At 37.9% G+C, this 20,960-nt stretch overlaps 1 pseudogene; it reads left to right on the forward strand.

Annotated features, from left to right (window-relative positions):
- Positions 1-1,043: 1,043 nt before the first annotated feature.
- On the forward strand, positions 1,044-19,299 carry LOC122755111 (annotated as a pseudogene).
- Positions 19,300-20,960: the final 1,661 nt, after the last annotated feature.

Here is a 20,960-nt window from a genome sequence, read left to right on the forward strand (position 1 = left end):
AACTTTGAAGACTATGATGATGTTCAGCTTCAAGAATGTGTCAACTTGGGGCAGCTAGTTGGCACAGTGGATAAAGCACCAGCCCTGGATTCAGGAGGACCTGAGTTCAAATCTGGCCTCATACACTAAATAGCTGTGTGACCTTGGGCAAGTCACTTAACCCTCATTGCCCCCCCCCCAAAAAAAAAGAAAGAAAAAAAGAATGTGTTAACTTAGCTTGGTCAAAAGAAGATAATTTGGTACAGATTCATCTGGGAGCACGGTAACCATAAAAGTTGAAATTAGTTAGTAGTATAGCAGCTCCTCTGGCAGACAAAATAATAGATTATTTAGAGAAGCCCAGAGATTTGAGAAGTAAAAAAGAAACAATAGCTTTAGTAAAGTAGCATGATCCAAAATAAATCCACAGAAATCATTAAGATTGTTTTATTGGGTTTTTTTATATTACTAACAAAACTCAGAAAGATGACAAAAAGAGAAATTTCATTGAAAAAAAGCTATGGAAAAAAAAAAACGTAAAGGATGTTAACCTAGCAAGAAACACTTAGGACATATAAACACTTCTTGCTAAAATAAAGGAAAACAAATAATTTAAGAAACATTTGCTGTTTAAATTTGATCTGAACCAACATGATAAAATCAAGATATTACCAAAATTAATTTACAGATTTAGTACTATACCACTGAAACTACCAAGGAGTTACCTTATGTAATTAGACAAAATAATAATAATGGTTGCTGACGACTGCCTCTCCTGGGGGCTTCCAGGCTTTATCAGGAGAGGATAATACTCTTGATGTCTCTAGACACAAAACCCTGAAGATTAGCAGCACCCCCTTTTATATTGCCAGTGGACTTTTGACTACCTTTTTTTAAGTTCTGTAATGGAAGAACTTACTATAATTTGTCATTGGATTTCTTGATTATTATTCAGTCTGGTACAAAGTTCAGGGTTTTGCTGAAATAGGTTTGTGTGGGGGGGAGCTGGGCAATCTTCTATTAAGGTAGCTATCTTTCACCACTATCTTTCCCCCAGTAGCGCCATGTTACAGGGAGCAATGAACCCCGTGGTTTTACACAGTAGCCGGTGGTCCCTAGAGGAAAAGTGGACAAGTTCTGATGTGGAACGTGGAAAAGCCATCAAATAATAAAGCTACAGTGATCGTCCCAGAGTCTCAGCCTTCAACCTTCAAGAATGTGGGCATAAATGAACATACTTAGCTCAGAGTGAGGGGGCCTCTTCTTAATCTCAGTGGACCTTTCTTTAAAAACTGAAAAATATTGTGACTGCTAAGAATTCTCCCGTTAGCCAAACTAGCCACATTTTCAACCTAGATGAGAAAATAGCAATGAAGGGTCATAATGGTCTCTTCTCTGTAACCAGGAGCACAGATAGCTAGAGCAGAAGTTCTTAACCTGAGGTCCATGGGTAGATTTCAGAGGGATATGTGAACTAAGAAAGAGAGAGAGAGAGAAAGAGAGAGAGAGAGAGAGAGAGAGAGAGAGAGAGAGAGAGAGAGAGAGAGAAGGAAAGAAAGAAAGAAGGAAGGGAAGAAAGGAAGAAAACTATTTCAATGTTAGTGGTTTCCTTTTGTGTAATTTAAAATTCTAAATGTGGGTTCTAATCTGTCACCCCAGTTTTGGGGGGAAACTGACTAAAATCACTGATAAACAAGTTTAGGTTTTTCAAGGGTTTATTGAAAGATAGTAAAAGAAAGAGAAAGATTGAGAACAGATTTCCTATAACCTGGCAATCCTAACATTCCTAATCTCCCACTTCTCAAATTCTCTGCCACCACACAGATGTTTCACAGCCAAAGAGGCAGAGCTCTCTCTGCCAGAGTCTGCTTCCTTCTTCCTGTTCCCCTCCCAGAAAAGGGAGGTTATTCAAGCTGATTGGCTAGTGTCATTCAAATTCATTGGTTCACTGGAACCAAAGGTGGTCTCAATGGTTCAAAGTTTTTAGCTTCTGAGAGCAATTACTTTCTTAAGTACCCTTAAGTACCAGCCAGATGTGTTTATAATCTAGTAAACCAGTAATCCAGTCAGTAGTAAATCACTTTATCCAATTCAATCAGTTTAAACCAATCTCCAGGTGGGCCCCTGAGTATCTGCTAAATCTCATCTATCACATTCCATTATCTTGACACATTTTGTAATTCTATGTATTTTATTTTATGAGTTTAAAAGCATTATTCTAAGAAGGGTCCCATAGGCTTGACCAGACTGCCAAAGGAATTGATAAAATGAAAAAAAGGTTTAGTCCTCATCTAGATCAAGGAAAGACTAGAGACCCTACAGTTTCTTTGAACTTTTCAAACTTATAGTGAACTAAAAGTAAAGTAAAAGAAATATTTTAACATTTATCTGGTCATTTTCACTATCCAAAAATACATAATTTAAATGGGCATATCTGCATACAAACAACAGATTTGCAGCCTTTATCATTTTTATGATTGCCTGGCTCCAAAAAGGATTCAAATTTAGCCTAGTTTATAGCTTAAACATAGCATAAAATAAAACTTCTGAAAATGTCATGGCAACACATCAAACATTTAATGTCAGGTTCCCTTATGTTCTTGCATTGCGAAAGCCATCCACCAATTACGCAACTTTGGAATGATATTTTACTTTGTAATTAAAAATCTACTTCCTTGTGCTTGGTATTTTGGAGAGCATCTGTGCAGAGCAATTGCTCCTTGTGAAGTAAAGGGAGTCTCTTTGCACTTTGAAAGACCTTTGCATGCAGTGCCATTCTAAATAAGTTGTTCAGATTTGTTAATGTGGCAACCCCAATTTCGAACTGCTAAATGTTATCTAGGAATCGCCCAAGTGGTGCTCAGGGAGAAGCCCCATTTTTCAGAGCTTGGTGTCAATTATATTAGACAGATTTCTTTGTGCAGTGTGACAAATGATACCTTCATTTAATTATAGTGTTGCAAACTTCATCTGATATACTTTCCAGCCTTTAATTGTTTTCTTCTTAGATTGACATTGTCTGGCCCTTTCTTATATCATTTGAATAATAATATATCCAGGGTTATGAGAGGAAAAGAGATTTGTAAATGTGCAATAATTTAAAAAAAGAGAGATTCTGTTTATTGTCTCCTTCTTGCCAGTTGTATGCAAATTTCCAGGAATTCTACAGAGCCATGTTTTTAATAAGGTCTTTACCTGAAATTTGATTACTATTTGGTAAGTGAAAAGGATCCTATTTTCTAATTGAGTACAGTCCCTAATTTGTCTAAATTGACACTCATAACATAAATGCTTAAAGATTGCAGGATAATTTCAAAGACTTTAAAGTTAAAACAGGTTAATATAAACAAATGAAATAACTGCTAGGAGATGCTGATGGGCAATAAATGGTAAGATATAGAAATATGGAAGTTTATACTATTGAAAGACTGCAATTGGTATTATAATAAAAGTATGGTGATTTGTAACCCTCAGAAAGTGGGTCATTTTGAGATAGTCAATTTTTCAAGATAACAGATTTTTTTTTTCATTGAACATTCAACTTATTTCATTTTCACCATTTGGGATGGAAACCTGAAAATTTAACCCTTCTTGCCTTTTACAAGTAAATGTAAGGAATAGCTAGGTGGTACAGTGGATAAAGCACCAGCCCTGGATTCAGGAGGACCTGAGTTCAAATCCGACCTCGGACACTTGACACTTACTAGCTGTGTGACCCTGGGCAAGTCACTTAACCCTCATTGTCCTGGAAAAAAAAAAGTATTGAATATATTGAAGCATGATATTTGAAACCTATTCATGATAACTCAACCCCTTGATCAGCGTTGCTGTCATCGTCATCATTCTGCTCATCACCATGACTACATTTACATAATTAACTTCATTTGAGCTTTATAACATCCCTCTGAGTTAAATCTTGTTCTAGCACTATTATAGTTATACCCATTTTACACATGTGGAGACTGAGAATAGAAGCTGTCAAGTGGATTGACCACAGTCACAGAGCTAGCAAGTGTTAGACATAGATTGGAACCCAGGTCTTTCTAACTCCAATCCCAGCATCCCACCCACTAAATCATTTTGCCATAAATTATTGTATTGTCTGCCTCTGACATAGTGGTAATTTAGAGCCTATTAATATGTGTGAGGCTATTTGTCTCTCACAAAATGGCCTCTGCCTGCTTTGCTTTTTCACTTCTTGAATCTGCTTTCTATTTCAAATGTCTTCCCTTCTCTTTTTGTTTTGTTTGGAACAGAGTGGGTCCAATAGAATTAGGAGGCATGGACAGCTCTCTTTACATTATCTTTTCCCTCAAACCCATCCTTCTTACAAACTTTCCAATTACTGTCTAGGACACTACTATCCTTCTAATCACAGAGGCTCACAATCTCAATATAATCTTGAACTCCCTACTTTCCCTTCCCCACCCCCACATATGCAATCTGTTGTCAGTCCTATCATTTCTCCCTCTACAACTTTGTGTGTATCAAGACCTCCAGTAGGCTCACTCTCCTATTGGTTGGAAGCTCCCAAAACTATAGCCATTTCAAACTTCCTTTACCCAGAAGGAAAAATAAATACAAAGAAGAAAAGAACAGAAGTCTGTTTTTCAGGGCCACATTGAAATAAGTAAAAAAAACAAAAAACAAACAAAAAAACCAAATAGTCTCCCTGTCTCATCCTTCTTCAATGGACATTCCATAAAACTGCCAAAATGATATTCTTTTTGGGGGGCAGGGAAATGAGGGTTAAGTGACTTGCCCAGGGTCACACAGCTAGTAAGTGTTAAGTGTCTAAGGCTGGATTTGAACTCAGTTCCACCTGAATCCAGGGCCAGTGCTTTATCCTCTGCACCACCTAGCTGCCCCCCAAAGTGATATTCTTAAAGCATAAATCTGATGGCACACCCCTACTCAATAACCTCTACTATCTCCCCATTGACTGTAGGTTCAGATATTATTTCATATTTATTTCATCCTTTTAAAAATGTCAGTTTTCTGTTTTATGATGTGCAGACTTATTAGTACAAACATATATTATATAGTTTGTAAATAAGTGAATATTGTTGTTGTTCATCCTTCGTTTCCAAAGAGGATCAAAGGCATCATAGGAGTGATGTCTTGACTTGCATTTGAACTGGATTTACATAAGGGTGAGTTCCAGAGTCATTAAAGGCCAGTGGCAAGACAAAAGTCAAGAAGACCTTGATGTTTTCAATGTCTGAGCAAGCTCCAAGTCTTTCACAGCACCTGCTTCAACTGCCTTCATGGCCACTGGAACAAATTGTTCTCATCTGCTCATTCCATTGGAGAAAGTCTTCACATGCTTGTCTTAACTCACCAATGATAAGTAAATATACATTTATAATAGAGAGCTAAACAATGAACCCAGCCCTTATGTGCATGCAAAGAGTACTTAGCTGATGCAATCCCTACATAGCTGATGCAATCCCCAGGTGGACTTGGGATCAAGAGCAGATATTTTTTAACTGGCTCTCTTCTACTAATAACATAGTGAAGAAGAGTCTCTCTGCTTGACTACAGAGCCAGAAATGGCATGCATTCCTAAAGTACAAGTCAACCCAAACATCTTCTTCCTGCCTGGCTGAGTTCCCATGGAAGACAATGTTGTAAGGGATAAGGTCTCAATGTGGCCATACAATATGAATCTTTATTCTTTGCCTATTTGTGTTTATTTTTTCTGCTTCTAAGTGAAGGAGACTGGTGATCACAACAACTTTGGGAGCTTCAAAAAGAGGAGAGCAAACCAGCTGGAGGTCTGGGAATAAAGTCTATGAAAAGTTTTGCAGCCAGCCTTTCCAGTGTTAAGGCTTGGGGGAGTAAGGATCAACCCTTGGGACTTAGCCCAGCAGTATCAAGACTTGGACTCATCAAATAACTGCCCTTGGATATGAATTTTGTGGGACCCATATTTCATAGAAATAGCTTTAGGTTTGAGCCCACTCTTTCCAGGGACCATGTTTCTATACCACAGAATGTATGCCCCAGTTCTGTAAGGTGTAAGATATGGTAAGGGAGGGGAATGTTTGTATTTCTATTCTTGCTATTATCTTTTCAGTAAAACTAATCTATGTTAATTGGTTAAATGGAATATAATCACTAGAAGCTAACAGTGGGTGGAAGAAGGGTGGGAAAACAAATCAGAATGGGGCATTCTTTAAGATAACGTTAAAAATATGCTTCTAATCCCTCTTGGGTACCCTACTAAACTAAAACATTGAAGAAAAGAGATAGCCAGCATTGGTGTGGAAGTGAGGTCAATATATCACTACACACTTATTGGAAATACATAATCAACTTTTTTATGATGGTCAAAAAATTAGAAACCCACTTCCCTAAGGCATGAAATCATAGCTTACAAAGATCCATCTTGGATCCTATCTAAGGAGTTGAGTTACTAGAAACAGCTTGAAAAACAACTTTGTTGTTTTGAACCCAGTTTCATATGTAACAATCCCACAACATGGGCCCTAAGTGTAATCATAGATCCTTCTAGAAAGATGCTAATGTCATTGCTGGAATCTTATGCCAAATCTATATAATGTGATGTTAAGAAAATAAATATAGAAAACCAATTGTGTGAATTCATAATCCAAACCCTCCGCCCTTCCCTCCCCCATCTCCACTTTAGAGAAAATTCAAACAAATAGAGGATATTTTTGTTTTTACCTCAATTATCTATGTTGGGAGTCAACAATCTTTGACTTTCATTCAAGCTAATTAATCAAAGCCACCCTTCAGAAAACCTTTGATCCATATCCTCACTGACCCCTCAATTTCCCCATTACTGAACCCTTCTACACAGCATTTCACTCTCCTTTATTATTCCCTTTAAAATCTATGTATCTTAAGTTATTTGTTGAAGCTTTATTGTTATTGTTGTTCAGTAATATCTGACTCTTCATGACCCCTTTTGGGTTTCCTTGGCAAAGATACTAGAGTGGTTTGCCCTACATGAACTGAAGCAGAGTGAAATGTACTGTATACAAAAGAACAGCAATAATGTAAGATGATCTGCTGGGAAGGATGTGATTATTTTCAGCAATGCAATGATCCAATATAACTCTGAAGGACTTATGAAAATTGCAATCCATCTACAGAGAAAGAACTGATGATATCTGAAAAGAAATTGAGGCATAATTATTTTGATAGTTCATTAATCTGAAGTTTTGTTTTTGTCTGTTTTCTCTCACAACATGGCTAATGTGGAGATGTTTTCCATGAATACTCATGTATAACTTATATTGCATTGCTTGAGTTCTTGGGAGTGAGGGGTGGGAAGGGAGGAAGGAAGAGAAGTTGGAACACAAAGTTTTTAAAAACTTGATGTCAAAATTTGTTTTTACATATAATTTGGAAAATAAAAGTCTAAACAGAAATAGAGTAGTTTTCCATCTGCTTATTCAGCTCATTTTATAGATGAGGAAACTGAGGTAAACAGGGTTAAGTAACCTGCCCTGGGTCATACAGCTATTAAATGTCTGAGGTCACATTTGAACTCAGGTCTTCCTGACTCCAGGCTTAGCTCTCTATCCACTGCACCACCTGGCTGCTGTTGGAGCTAGACATGGTAATAGCCACAGGTAGCTTCAACTCTGCGATAAGAAGATAGAGCTTTTCATTTCCCAACATCTTACTAGATGGCCTTTATGAATTGCCATGGCTGAATAAATTCATCAACAGGTGGACAGTCTTCAGATAACGATCCTCTAGAAAGTACAGTAAAGTAAAAGCACAGAGAAACAGAATCACAGATTCACAATCAAATAGTCTCAGAGTTAGAAGGGACCTCAGTGGCTTAGTCCAACCCCTACTTAAAAGAAATGTTTTTGTTTTTTGTTTTCCTGACTTCGAGCTTAAATTGGTTTCTTTGGCACTTCCACCTGCCCCTGCACTCAAGTAGAAAAAAAAAGTTCAAATCTTCTCCTGCGTGATTTCCCTTCAGATACTTAAAGATAGCTAGCCAGGGCCCACAAAGCTTCTCTTCTCCACTGGATGTGCCTCCAGATCTCTCAAGTGCTCCTCCTCTGGTAGGGACCAGAGGATGCCCGCTTTGGGCTTCCTCAACTAACTTGTCATTGTCTTTCCCACACTGTGGTGTTCTGAGTGAAACACAATACTCCAGATACAGCCTGGCCAGGCTAGTGTCCAGAGTGGGGTTTCCCCTCATTCTTGGAAGCTTATATCTCTTAGTGAATCTCAATACATTACCTTGGGGGATACACTTTTGACCCATACTGAACTTATGGTTCACTAAAATCCCAAATCTATCTTTCAAACTATCTAATCCTCATCTTTTATATTGAAGTCAATTGCTTGAATGCAAGTGTAAGAAAAAACAGTCTCCCTTGCTGAGTCTATATTTGTAAAACTTTCCCAGTTTGGGCGGCAGTGTAGTAGAAAGCACGTGGTATTTGTAATCTAAGAATCTAAATTCAAAACCCAGCTCTGCCACATCCTGTTCCTGTATGATCTTGGGATCATCACTCAATCTCCCTGGGCCTCAGTTTCTTCATCTGTAAAAATGAAGGGATTGAACTCAGTAAGGCTTTTTTTCTAATTCTAATGGATTGTGCTCTGCTAGCATAGTGTTTAGGAATCCAGGGTTATCTGTATACATGAATGAATCAATGAAAAAGCATTTACACTATGTGCAAAGCATAGTGCTGGGAGCTGGAAATCCAATCACAAAAAAAAAAAAGACAGTACCTATTCTCCAGGCAGGTATCACAATGCCAAAATACCTAACACACCCTTGGGGGGAGTCTTCACTTTGTTAAGTTGTTTTTTACTTGTTTACAAAGTTGTGGTTTTCCTACAATATTATTTAACCTTTAATTAAACTCTACTTACTATCACCTAACTCCTACTTTTAATATCTTAAATCAATACCTTTGAAGGTTTTCAAAACTTTTTCTACTTTTTTTTTTTCCATGTACTTCTCAGGGCTCACAGTTTTGATGTCTCTGAATAGAAAGTGAAAATCAAGCTTTTAAATGCAGTCTCCTGGTGGTACCTGCTTTTTAGTATTTCAGATTCCTAGGTGCTTCATAACAAGGGACTCTTAGCATGTGAAAAAATGTATGTACAGACATAGACTTTAAAATTTTTTCTTCAACATTCTAGTTTCTAGTTTGGTAGTGCCTTACCAAAAAGGAATACAACACACACACACACTATAATGTCCTGTACCCATTAGTTGCAGTCTGGGCTAATATAGTGAGACCCTGAATACATGTCTTATGTGTAGAGATTGTGTATTTAATTAGACTACCAGAAGTAAATCTGCTGACAAATAGCAGTGGGCAAGTCATTTAACCTCTCAACACTCTAGGTAACTCTCTAATACTCTTAGTTCTAGAGAAGGTGTCAACCTCCATTGGGAGAGGAAGCTTCCTCACTTAAGAGTTCTCTATTGCAGTGAAATCACAGGTCTCTGTCCCTGTACCAGTGAAGCCCCATAAAGCAATTTTGAGAAAAAAATTCCTATTCTTGGTGCGGCATTTCTATCAGATCCTCTTTAGCAAGATGGAATTGGAATTATGTTTCAAATTGGAAGGAAAAGATTCGACTTACTTTGGTATTCTTCTCCTCAGTCTGTAAATCATATCCTTCTTCCTTCTGAACCTGGAATCCATCCTGAATGTGGATCCTTCCCTAAATTGCCTCAGTCCTGAGTGTTATGAAACCAGACAGATAATATTTTTCTTGCCATTTGGGCTTTTCCTTATGGACAAAATTAACACTGATATAAGTAGGGAATTGGTACATGGATTATTTGAAGCCTATGATCATATGATCATGAGTCTATATATAATTAATTTGGGAACAGATGGGTAGTTCATTTAAATTCTATGACACTCTGATATCTTGAAATGCTAAGGAAAGTAAACGGCTTTTCAGAATTTCAGGAACCAATTCCAATGATATCTGGATCTTGGAGTTATTGGATTTAAATAAAGAAAGCAGAGAGGCACAGGATTTGAAGTCAAGGCATTTGGGCTTGAATCTTGGCACAACTACTTATTGTCTTTGTGATCTTGGACACATTGCATAATGTCTCTGGGTTTGTATAACAAAAGAGAACATGGGGTGGCAAATTAGATGACCTCTGGGGTCTCTTCCTATTCTGAATCTATGATCCTACAAATGCTGGTAGTCTCAGGACCAGGAGTAGGAGCAGGCTAACCAGAATGCCAGGATAATGGGCACTTAATTCAACCAATTAACTCAATTAATTATCCTAATTCATTTTACAGATTAACCAACCCAAACTCTTTCTACTTTTATTTGTTATTGATAATGTCTATCAAAGGTCCAGAGTCCCTTTTCTTGTCTTGATCAGTACTATAAACCAAGGCAAACACTCTCAAATAGAATTTAGATCTCTTTTTTCCCAAAGAAGACTGGAGAACGCTAAGGGCAGTTCTCCAGAAAATGCAAAGAACCATTGTTGAGATTTAAATCCCCTTCTTCCTAAAAAGGAAGGAAAAAGAAAAGAAGACAATGCCTTTAAAAAAAATTTTAAAGGGTTTTTTAAGCAGGGAAGAAAATCTAGCATGATATAAATCTTTGATTGGCTTCAGAGTTACTAATTTCCTGAACCTCCAGCTGGGTTTACTCTAGGTCACACAAAAGGTTGTTGATGTGTTAGCCAATGAAGCCAGTCCTTATACAGTTGGATTTTTTTTTGGGGGGGGGGTCAAGCAAACCAAAGTACCCATTTTCACACTACTTATTTAATTCTTCAAAGATTACAATTTCATAGGTGTAATTACTCCCTCCAACCTCTGTATATAACATCTGGAGATGGTCTTTGAGAATTGATTTGGTCTCAAATTCATCACTCAGCCATAAACTATTGATAAGCTTCCCCAAACTCAGCCATAGGTCCATAGACCACAGGCTACCTGTTTGACCTTGTTGGACCACCTAACTTCTATCAGTCTTCTCTGCAAAACGAGGGAGTAGACTTAGAGTTCCACATCAATGATTCTATGATATTAAAGGGATAATAACAACAATAATAGTTAGCATTTATGTAACACTTTAAGCTTTGCACAGCACTTTACAAATATTGCCTCATTTTATCCTCATAGCAATTCTAGGAGGTAAGTACTATTATCACCCCATTTTACAGATGAGGCTATTGAGACAGACAGAAGTTAAGTGACTTGCCCAAGTTCACACAACTAATAAGTATCTGAGGCTGGATTTAAACTCATCTTCCTGATTCCATGTCCAGAAAAGCAGAGGATCCCTTTCTTGAGTTAGAATGGAGTTATATTAAATGAATAAATGAAAAAACATTTAAGTGCTTACTATGTGTCAACTTACTGTGGTGAGAGCTGGAGATACAAATTCAAAAATGAGACAGTCCCTACCCTTGAGGAGCTTACATTCTTTTTTAAAAAATAGATTTAATTTTATTTTTTCAATTAACAAAAATCTATATTTTATCCCTCCAACCTCCCCTCTCCTGTTAAAAAAAAAAAGGAAAGGAAAATAAAATCTTTATGACAAACATGTATAGTGAAGCAAAATAAACTCTTGTATTGGTCATCTCCAAAAATTAGAGTCTCTTTCTGTACCGTGAGTCTATCAACTCTGTTAAGAGATAGGTATCATGTTTGAACATTCTAATAAGGGGAGACAACACATATAGCTGGATCATTCTCATCTAGCACTTAGCACAGTGCATAACAGCACAGGAGGCGCTTAGTCAATGCTCATTGACTTGTTGTTATACATTCTAGTTAAAGTCAGGGAAGAAAGTGTCAGCAGAGTCACAGCACTAGTGATTTGACCCATTGGGCATCCAACTGGCATTGCCTAGACTTGATTATTGCTCCAGATCAAGAGCTAGGGGGAAAGGGGGAAAGGAAAGAAACTGCAAGTGAAAGCAGTTGAAAGACTGAATGGAATGTAAAGCCTGACCTGAAGGTGTGGTCCCAGGTGGGGCCTAGGGCTAAGGCAGGCTACATAAAGTAGGGTGATTGGATTTGCTCTTAGTTATTCACCTTAGCCTGGGGAAGAGGGGTGGGAATTCTAAAATTGGTTAGATTAACTCCCTCAAGAAACCTAGATGATGTTTTCTGGCTTCTGGGTTGGAGGCATATCCCAGGTAAGGAGATGAGAGGCAGAAGAAGGGTGTCAAGATGGCCAAGGCAGATAGCTAGATATAATATGAAGCAAAGGCTTATGATTAGGTTTGAGGCCTGAGGCCAGTTTGACAGTGGGCTAGTTGAATGCCTGAAAGAAAGGGCTGTCAGCTTGACTTAGAAATATTTTTTCTATAGAAAATTCCACAATGGACAGAAATACCACAAAAAATAGTATTTATTATAATGGGATTTTATTTATAGCATTATTTTTTCAAAGGAAGTGTCATAAGATTTTCCAGAGAAACAATGTTGCTTCTAAAACCAGTGTGTAAAACTTCATCCCTAGATACATGCATATGTATTTATGTGTGTGTGTATATATGTATATACACACATACACACACATATGGGTACGTGTACACCCAAGTGTGGCTCCAGTAGATCACCTTCAACCCATTACAAGGCCTTAGAAAGGTGATGAGAATGAGAATATCCCCATCACAGGAGGGCACTGACCCACTGAAAGGGTTAATGACCATTAGCTAAAACGAAGAGTAATTTCCTTTTAATAGGTAAAGAACATAATTAAATGAACCCTTACTATGCTGATTTTCCCTAGACAGGGGGAGAGAGAAGCTTCCCACTGTGTCTCCTTATCTGATAGATTTCGTGTAACCAAAGATTTATCAGGCAGTCTCTGAAGCTAGGTTTCCAGCTGTGCAGCAGTATGTGGATATGGCACACTTACTGGGTGGGTAGGGAAATTCCCTTAAAAGGGAACTCCCTAAGGAGCTGCTATAGGCAAAGGCAGCTTTCTGTTGTCACCTCTCACAAGCCCTAGTCATGCTAGAGAAGGCAGGTCTGCCATCAGAGAGGACCAGCTGTTGAAAACTTTGGAAACAGAGAAGCTGACTCATCATTTTCCCTCTCTGGGTGTCAGTGTCCTCCTATGTAGATTTCTAAGGTGATTTTCAGTTCTGAGTTTTATTTTTCTCACAGGAGACACTCCATCTCCCAATTACAAGCATGTTCCTTGGTTGTCTGCCATGCCTGGAATCCTCTCCCTCCTCATCTCTGCCTCCTGGCTTTCCTGCCTGCCTTCAAGTCTCAGGCTAAATAAAGCCCGATCTTCTATTTTTAAAAATGTCTCCTGTGTGTTTTCCATGATTGCACATGTATAACCTATATGAGATAGCTTACGTCTCAGGGAGAGAGGAGGTGAAGAAGGGAGGGAGAGAGTTTGGAATTCAAAAATTTTTTAAAAAAAGAATGATAAAAATTGTTTTTATGTGTCATTGGGGAAAAAAACTTTTTAAAAGTGTTTCCTAGTCCTCTTTAAACTTAATGCCTTTCCTCTGGGATTTATCTTTAATTTATCCTGTAGGACAGCTAGGTGGCACAGTGGATAAAGCACTAGCCTTGGATTCAGAAGGACCTGAGTTCAAATCCGACCTCAGACACTTGACACCCACTAGGTGTGTGACCCTGGGGAAGTCACTTAATCCTCACTGCCCCACAAAAAAAATAAAATATACATGTTTTAAAAATTATTCTGGGGGCAGCTGGGTGATACAGTGGATGGAGCACCAGCCCTGGAGTCAGGAGGACCTGAGTTCAAATCTGGCCTCAGACATTTGACACTTACTAGCTGTGTGACCCTGGGCAAGTCACTTAACCCCAATTGCCTCACCGAAAAAAAAAATTTTTTCCGTATATATCTTTGCAGTTATTTGCATGTTGTCTGCCATATTAGACCTTTTTTTTTTTTTGCCTTTATGTTTGGTTTGTTTTTTTGTTTCTCTGATGCTTAGCAAAGTGCCTGGTACATAGTAGGTATTTAATCAAGAAATGCTTGTTGACTTCTGATTCTCCCCCTCTGGAGCTAGGGTTATATTCCAGTGTAGTGACACAGTACCCCTAGAGCATAGACACACACACACAAATTTGCTTTACTTCATTCTCTGCCACCATGTCCCCTCTCCTCTTCCCCTAGTCTTCAAAGTTTAAGAATCAAGTTTAGTGTCTTTAAAGACATTATGAACCTCAAAAATTTCAATCCATAATAGAAACAATGAAAATTTAGGTGATTTCTTCTCTATCAAACACCCAACAAAAAGGATATCCATCTGTGTCATCTACAGCAAAAGAGAACAACTGAAGCATTTACCATGCTCTGAAGGGAAACAAACTTGGCCCTCTGTGAAATGATGGTGGAATCCTGAAGCAGACCTCATAGGAGTTTCCCCTCCTTAACACCCTTTGCCTGCTAAGAACACATAGATATTTGCAATTGAGTATTTAGCTCTAAAGACAGTTAGGTGGTTCAGTGGCTAGTGCTAGGCCCGGAGCCAGGAAGACCCAAGCTCAGATTTCAGACCAGCCTCAGACACTAGCTATGTGACCCTCCATAAGTCACTTAGCCTCAGTCCTCTGGAGAAGGAAATGGCAAACCATAAATTTTTACCAAGAAAACCCCAAGGACAGGATGGTCCATGGGATCACAAAGAGTCAGAAACAACTAAAGAAAACAACAATCTAGTCTAAATATTTTATTTTAAAGACAGACTTTTATTTATTTTTTAAGAAAGTTTCAATACATTATTTGTTTAAATTTACATCCTTTCAGTAATACGCAAAACAGAAGCTGGAACCCAGCTTCTAAAAGGGAAGAATTGTTGGTAAATATAATCTTGAAGTTCTCACAAACTAAAATAATTTATTACCTCCCCTCCCATATGAAGCAAAAGACATCTAAACAGAAAACACCATCGCCATAAATTACAGCTTTTTGGTGGTTTTTCCTCCCAGTAATGCTTAACATTTTAATAGCAAGAACTATACATGAATGAACATTTTCAAAACTCAACTTAAAAACAAACTTCAAAAAAGAACTTTAAGAGGCTACAGATGGAGAACCAAGAAAGGTAATGGTAGAAGGAATTTAGAACTAGACTGGGAGTCATCTTCAGTCCTCCTGATATATATCTTGCAACTGAACCCAAATGGTTCTGGAGGGGAGAATGAGACTGGTGACTTTGCACAGCCCTCCCTCACTTAAATCCGATTCACTGCAAGTCATGGCATCACCTTCCCAATGTCATGGTCACAACAACAACATTGCTATTAACTAGACTGGCAGTGGATCCCTAAATCTTAGTTCTTAATTCTCAAGTAGATGGACACTAACATATGATGGAAAGAGGCCTGGATTTGACACCATAGGTCTGGGCCTAAAAACCAGCTTTATTGCTTAGTATTTTACTACCTATATGATTCTGAGGAAGTCACTTCATGTTTCTGGGCCTCAATTTCCATAAATGAAGGTGATGGACTAAGATCAACTCTGACTACATCACTTTTCTTCTCAAGAAACTTCAGTAGCTCCCTATTGCCCCTGGGATAAAGTGATAACTTTTGTGGGGGGCAGTCAATGACTTTCACAGCCTGTTCTCAAACTATGTTTCCAGAACTATTTCCCCCTTTATGTGCTTTAATAACTCTAGTTCCCCATTCATTTTCTGATGCTGCATCTTTTAACATATAATTGTTGTCCATCCCTGAAAACCATTCCCCACCTTGCCTCTACCTCTTATAATTCCTGGCTTCCTTCAAGCTTCAGCTCAATTGCCACCTCTTTCACAAGGCCTTTCCTAACAACCATCAGTTGTGAGTGTCCCCCCTATATCCACCCCCAGGAGTTATTTTGGATTTATTTTGTATTGTCTTTTTTGTGTACCTGTTTCATATACTCATCTTCTCTGTATATAATCTCTTTGAGGGGCTGTTTTGTTTTTGCATTTGTATTCCCAATGCTTGGAACATGGTAAGTCCTTAATAAAAGCCTGTTGAATGAATGAATGAATGAATGATGAATTAATCAATAAGATCTCTTCTAAAGTATGCTTCTTTACATATCTCAAACAATGAGCATATATCCATATGTTTCAGAAGGCAGAAGATTAATTTTATAGGATCGTGGAATTATAAATCTAGAAGGAACCACAGAGGTCATTTAATCCCATAACTTTGTTTTTTAGAAACTGAGGTCCAGGGAAGTTGAGTGATTTGCCAAAGGTCACATAAGTAAGAAGAATCAGAGACCTCATTTGAACCTACGCCCTCAGGCTCCACAGCCAGTGTTCTTTCCACTGTGTCACTAATGGGACTTCTTATTTGCATTCTTAAAGAAAAAAATGATTTTGAACAGTAATGGTGTTCATATTAAAAAAGTCAGATGACTGAATATAATAGAGAAAACATTTTTTGGGTGAATAGAGGAAATGGAATCGCCAACATGAATTTCAGGAGTTGAAGCCAATTCCCAGTCCAGGAGAACATTTTAGTATTCACATATTGAGTCAAGCACTCTTTGGGGAAGGAATTTTCTTTCTGTTTTGGCTTGTCATCCTCTCTACTCTTAGTAATTTAGCATGAATCTTAGGTGCCATGTGAATTATGAAAGCAATTATGGTCTAGTTGTTCCAGAGTCATATTTTAAACCATGACATTCTTTTGAACCCAAGTCAACAACATAGTTTCCTTTTGATTCCTTTCTCTCACCAAACTCTGGAGCATTCTTGGGAATTTAGAGCTTGAAGGTACCTTAAAAATTCTCTTACTATACTCAGTACTCTTGTTTCTTTTTAAATTTTTCATTGTTAATTATATCTTTTGTTTTTAGCATCACCAGCATTTCTTCTTTTCTTTCTTTCTTTCTTTTTTTTTGTGGGGCAATGAGGGTTAAGTGACTTGCCCAGGGTCACACAGCTAGTAAGTGTCAAGTGTCTGAGGTTGGATTTGAACTCAGGTTCTCCTGAATCCAGGACCAGTGCTTTATCCACTGTGCCATCTAGCTGCCCCCCCCCCAACATTTCTGTATAGGAAGAAAAAGAATAAACAATTCCAAATTCTTCAACCCCCGAAATTCTAGAGTGGTTGTCCCCATTCGCGGCTCTACCAACTAGAGTGCCTGTTTTCCCATAGTCCCTCCAGCATTTATCATTTTCCTTTTTTTGTGTCATCTTTGACATACTGATGGATGGGAGATGGAATCTCAGAATTACTCTAATTTGCATTTCTCTAATTAGTGTGATTTGGAGCATGATTTCATATGGCTATAGAAAAGTGGATTTCTACCCCTGAGAACTATCTGTTCATATCCTTAGAATGTTTGTCAATTAGAAACAAGGTAATGGTTTCCTTTTCTTCTCATTCCCCTTTTGTCTACTACTTCCTAGCTCCACACAACTCCAAGAATACCTCAAGTCCTATCTAGACCAATTAAAATGCATACATTAGGAACAAACTAGAAGTAGATAATATATATGAGGGTAAAGGGAAGTAACAGAGGAATAAATGAATGAATAAATGAAAAAAAGACATTTAATAGGTGCTTGCTTACATTGTGCCAAGCACTATACTAAGCTCCAAGGATGTTTACATAAAAATAAAAACATAAACAGTAGCTGCCCTCAAGGAGCTTACATTCTTTTTTTTTTTTTTTTTTGGTGAGGCAATTGGGGTTAAGTGACTTGCCCAGGGTCACACAGCTAGTAAGTGTTAAGTGTCCGAGGCTGGGTTTGAACTCAGGTCCTCCTGACTCCAGGGCCAGTGCTCTATCCACTGTGCCACCTAGCTGCCCCCTTAGGAGATTACATTCTAATGTGGAGAGACCACACACATAGGAAAGTACTGGACTGGGAAAGGCATTTTAATCTATAATAACAATTATATTTATTATTTATATAGTTATTTAGTTTGTAAAACACTTTACAAATATTGTCTTATCTGATTCTCACATCCCATGGAGGTACACATCATTGTTATATCCATTTTCGCTCCAGTGACCTCTGGCTTGTGGGTCCAGAACGCTTCCGTTGCACCACTCTGCTAAGCTGCTATATCCATTTTATAGATGAAGACACTGAAACAGAAGTTAAGTACCTTGCTCAGAGTCACACAGCTAGTTAAGTATCTGAGGCTGGTCTGAGATCTGAACTCAGATCTTCATGGCTCCAGATCCAGCACTCATACTATGAAAAAAGCAACAAGTATTTATTAAGAATATGCTATGTTGGGGCAGCTAGGTGGTGAAATGGATAAAGCACCAGCTCTGGATTCAGGAGGACCTGAGTTCAAATCCCACCTCAGACACTTGACACTTACTAACTGTGCGACCCTGGGCAAGTCACTTAACCCTTATTGCCCCCCCCCCCAAAAAAAAGAACATGCTATGTAAAGTCTTCTCTGCCATCCCCATCCCCACACCCACCAGCAATACTGGAAGCAAGTAGAGTCAGTGTTGGGCCCCACTAATCAAACCCTCCTTCCTGCTGCCAGCTGCCAACTCCCTTTCAGGACTTGTTCCAACAAAAAACGTAGTGGATTGGGGGCAACTAGGTGGCACAGTGGATAAAGTACCAGCCCTGGATTCAGGAGACCCTGAGTTCAAATTTGGCCTCAAACACTTGACACTTAACTAGCTGTGTGACCCTGGGAAAGTCACTTAACCCTCATTGCCCCGTCCCTGCCCTCCCCCCAATCATAGTGGATTACTATGAAGTTCTAGGTGTTGCAGAGACAAGCCTCACCTGAGGTCTATTGCAAATTGGCATTTAAGTGGCACCCAGAAAAAATCTTGAAAATAACTGAGATTCGAACAAGTAGCTAAGACATAGGAGAGGTGTTATCAGATGCTGAAAAAAAACATGGGACATCTATGACAAATATGAAAAGAATTAAATGGTAGAGGTAAAAGCAATTTTGATAATCTATTTGAATATGGATTTACATTCTGGGACCTAGATGATGACTTCAGGGAATTTTTGGGTGGAGGGGAATTTTTTGATTCATTTGAGGACTTTTTTGGAAGTTGAAGAAGGAATCATGGAAACAGAAACAGAAGGGCAGGACCCTTTTCTTGGCCTTTAGTAAATTTCCAGGTTTGGGAAATGGACTTTCTTCAATTATGGACACTGGATTTACTTCATTTGGTTCAGTGAAGCATGGAGGCCTTGCTTCTTTCCCTTTTATGTTGTTTGGTGGTAGTAGAATGAGTAATTTCAAATCCATATCAACAATGATTAAAATTGTTAATGGTAGAAAAATCACTAATATGAGAACTATTGAGAATGGTCAAGGAAGACTAGAAGGTAGCAAAGATGGCCTGTTAAAATCCTTAACAATAAAGTTGTAAAAAGCAGCTATTACTTGGATAACAAGTAATTCAACACATACATTTAACAGAAATATTGAGCTATAACAAGCACCATTTGAGGATTAACAGGAACATTTTTTAAAGATTTCAAAAGAATTCTTTCAGCATAATTGTACCTAACCTAAAGTATTTATAAATGGCTCAATGAAATTATTATTTGTCATAGACTTTTGAGGTTATTGTTGGGACTACATTAATAGTACCTTTTTTTGGTCTTTGAAACTGTGGTAAATTTCTGCATGTGCTTTGCTTTTTATTAAAATTAATCCAAGGTGAACAGTGATCCTGTAGTAGTACTAGAACAAAGTGTACATGAACTCCAGCAAGAATCCTACTTTTCCATTTTGTTTGAAATATGAGCCAAGTAGTAGTTCAAATTTGCTGTGAAGTTAACATCGCCAGGAGGAATCTTTTTTTTCTTAATTTCAATGTTTTAAAGTTTTAAGTAGTAAAAGATGTTAATATATTAATGATACTATAGGTGTTAATATATTAATGATACTATATTTCTGGTTTGAAATAAATTAAGGATGTAGTCTAGTTATTCATGAATGCTGGAAACTTACTAAGTTTTGACAATTGTTTATTTTTTTGTTTTGAGGTTTTTGTTTTTGTTTTTTTTGGTGAGGCAATGAGGGTTAAGTGACTTGACAGCTAGTAAGTGTCAAGTGTCTGAGGCCAGATTTGAACTCAGGTCCTCCTGAATCCAGGGCTGGTGCTTTATGCACTACGCCACCTAACTGCCCTGACAATTGTTTAAATATATAACGTTAAGCCTAGATAAAAATAAAAATAAAAAATGTTAAGCTGGTAAACTGATTCTTTGTTATTTGCTTTAAAAAAAAAGAATAAATGCTAATGTTTTTGTCAAATTCTTTTTAAAAAGAGCCTACTATGTTCCAGGTACTATGCTAAGTACCATGCATACCACAAAAAAAAAAAAATAGTCTTTACTCTCAAGGAACTCACATTCTAATGAGGGAGACAACACATATAAATCAGAACATCCAAGATAAATACATAGTAAGTGGAAAATAATTTTAGAGTAGATGTGCTGGGGGTGGGGGCAGTGGGGACCAGGAAAGAACTCTTAGAAGAAATAGGTACGTGAGCCTTAAAGGAAGTCATGGAGTCCAACAGAGCAGAGGAAATCACAAATAAGGCATCCTCAATATATTTCTGTAAGGGAAGCAAAATTCAGAGGAAAAATGGATGCCAAGTCAATGTCACCAAATATATTGATTGTTTCTAAAATAATCATGATTGGCTGTTAGGATGTTCCCTCAAAAAAAAAATTATGCGTATTTTCCTTGTATTCCTGAGATAGGAGATCCAGTTTTCTCATTTTACGGGTAAGGAAACTAAGACCTGAAATAGATGAGCAATTGAGGGCTAACTGAGGCTAGAAAAAGCTCTCCTGATTCCTAGGCTTGTATTCCTTTACTTAAGCAACAGTAATTAGCATTTTGATTCTGGAATCAGAAGACCTGGTTTTAACTCCTGGCATTACCTAGATGTGTCATAGCTAGGTGGCACAATGAATAAATTGATGGGCCTGCAGTCAAGATACCCTGATTTCAAATGAGCCTCAAACACACCACCTGTGTGACCCTTAGTAAGTCATTTAACCTCTGTCTGTT

This window comes from Dromiciops gliroides, chromosome 4 (assembly GCF_019393635.1).
Source record: "Dromiciops gliroides isolate mDroGli1 chromosome 4, mDroGli1.pri, whole genome shotgun sequence".
Classification (NCBI taxonomy): domain Eukaryota; kingdom Metazoa; phylum Chordata; class Mammalia; order Microbiotheria; family Microbiotheriidae; genus Dromiciops; species Dromiciops gliroides.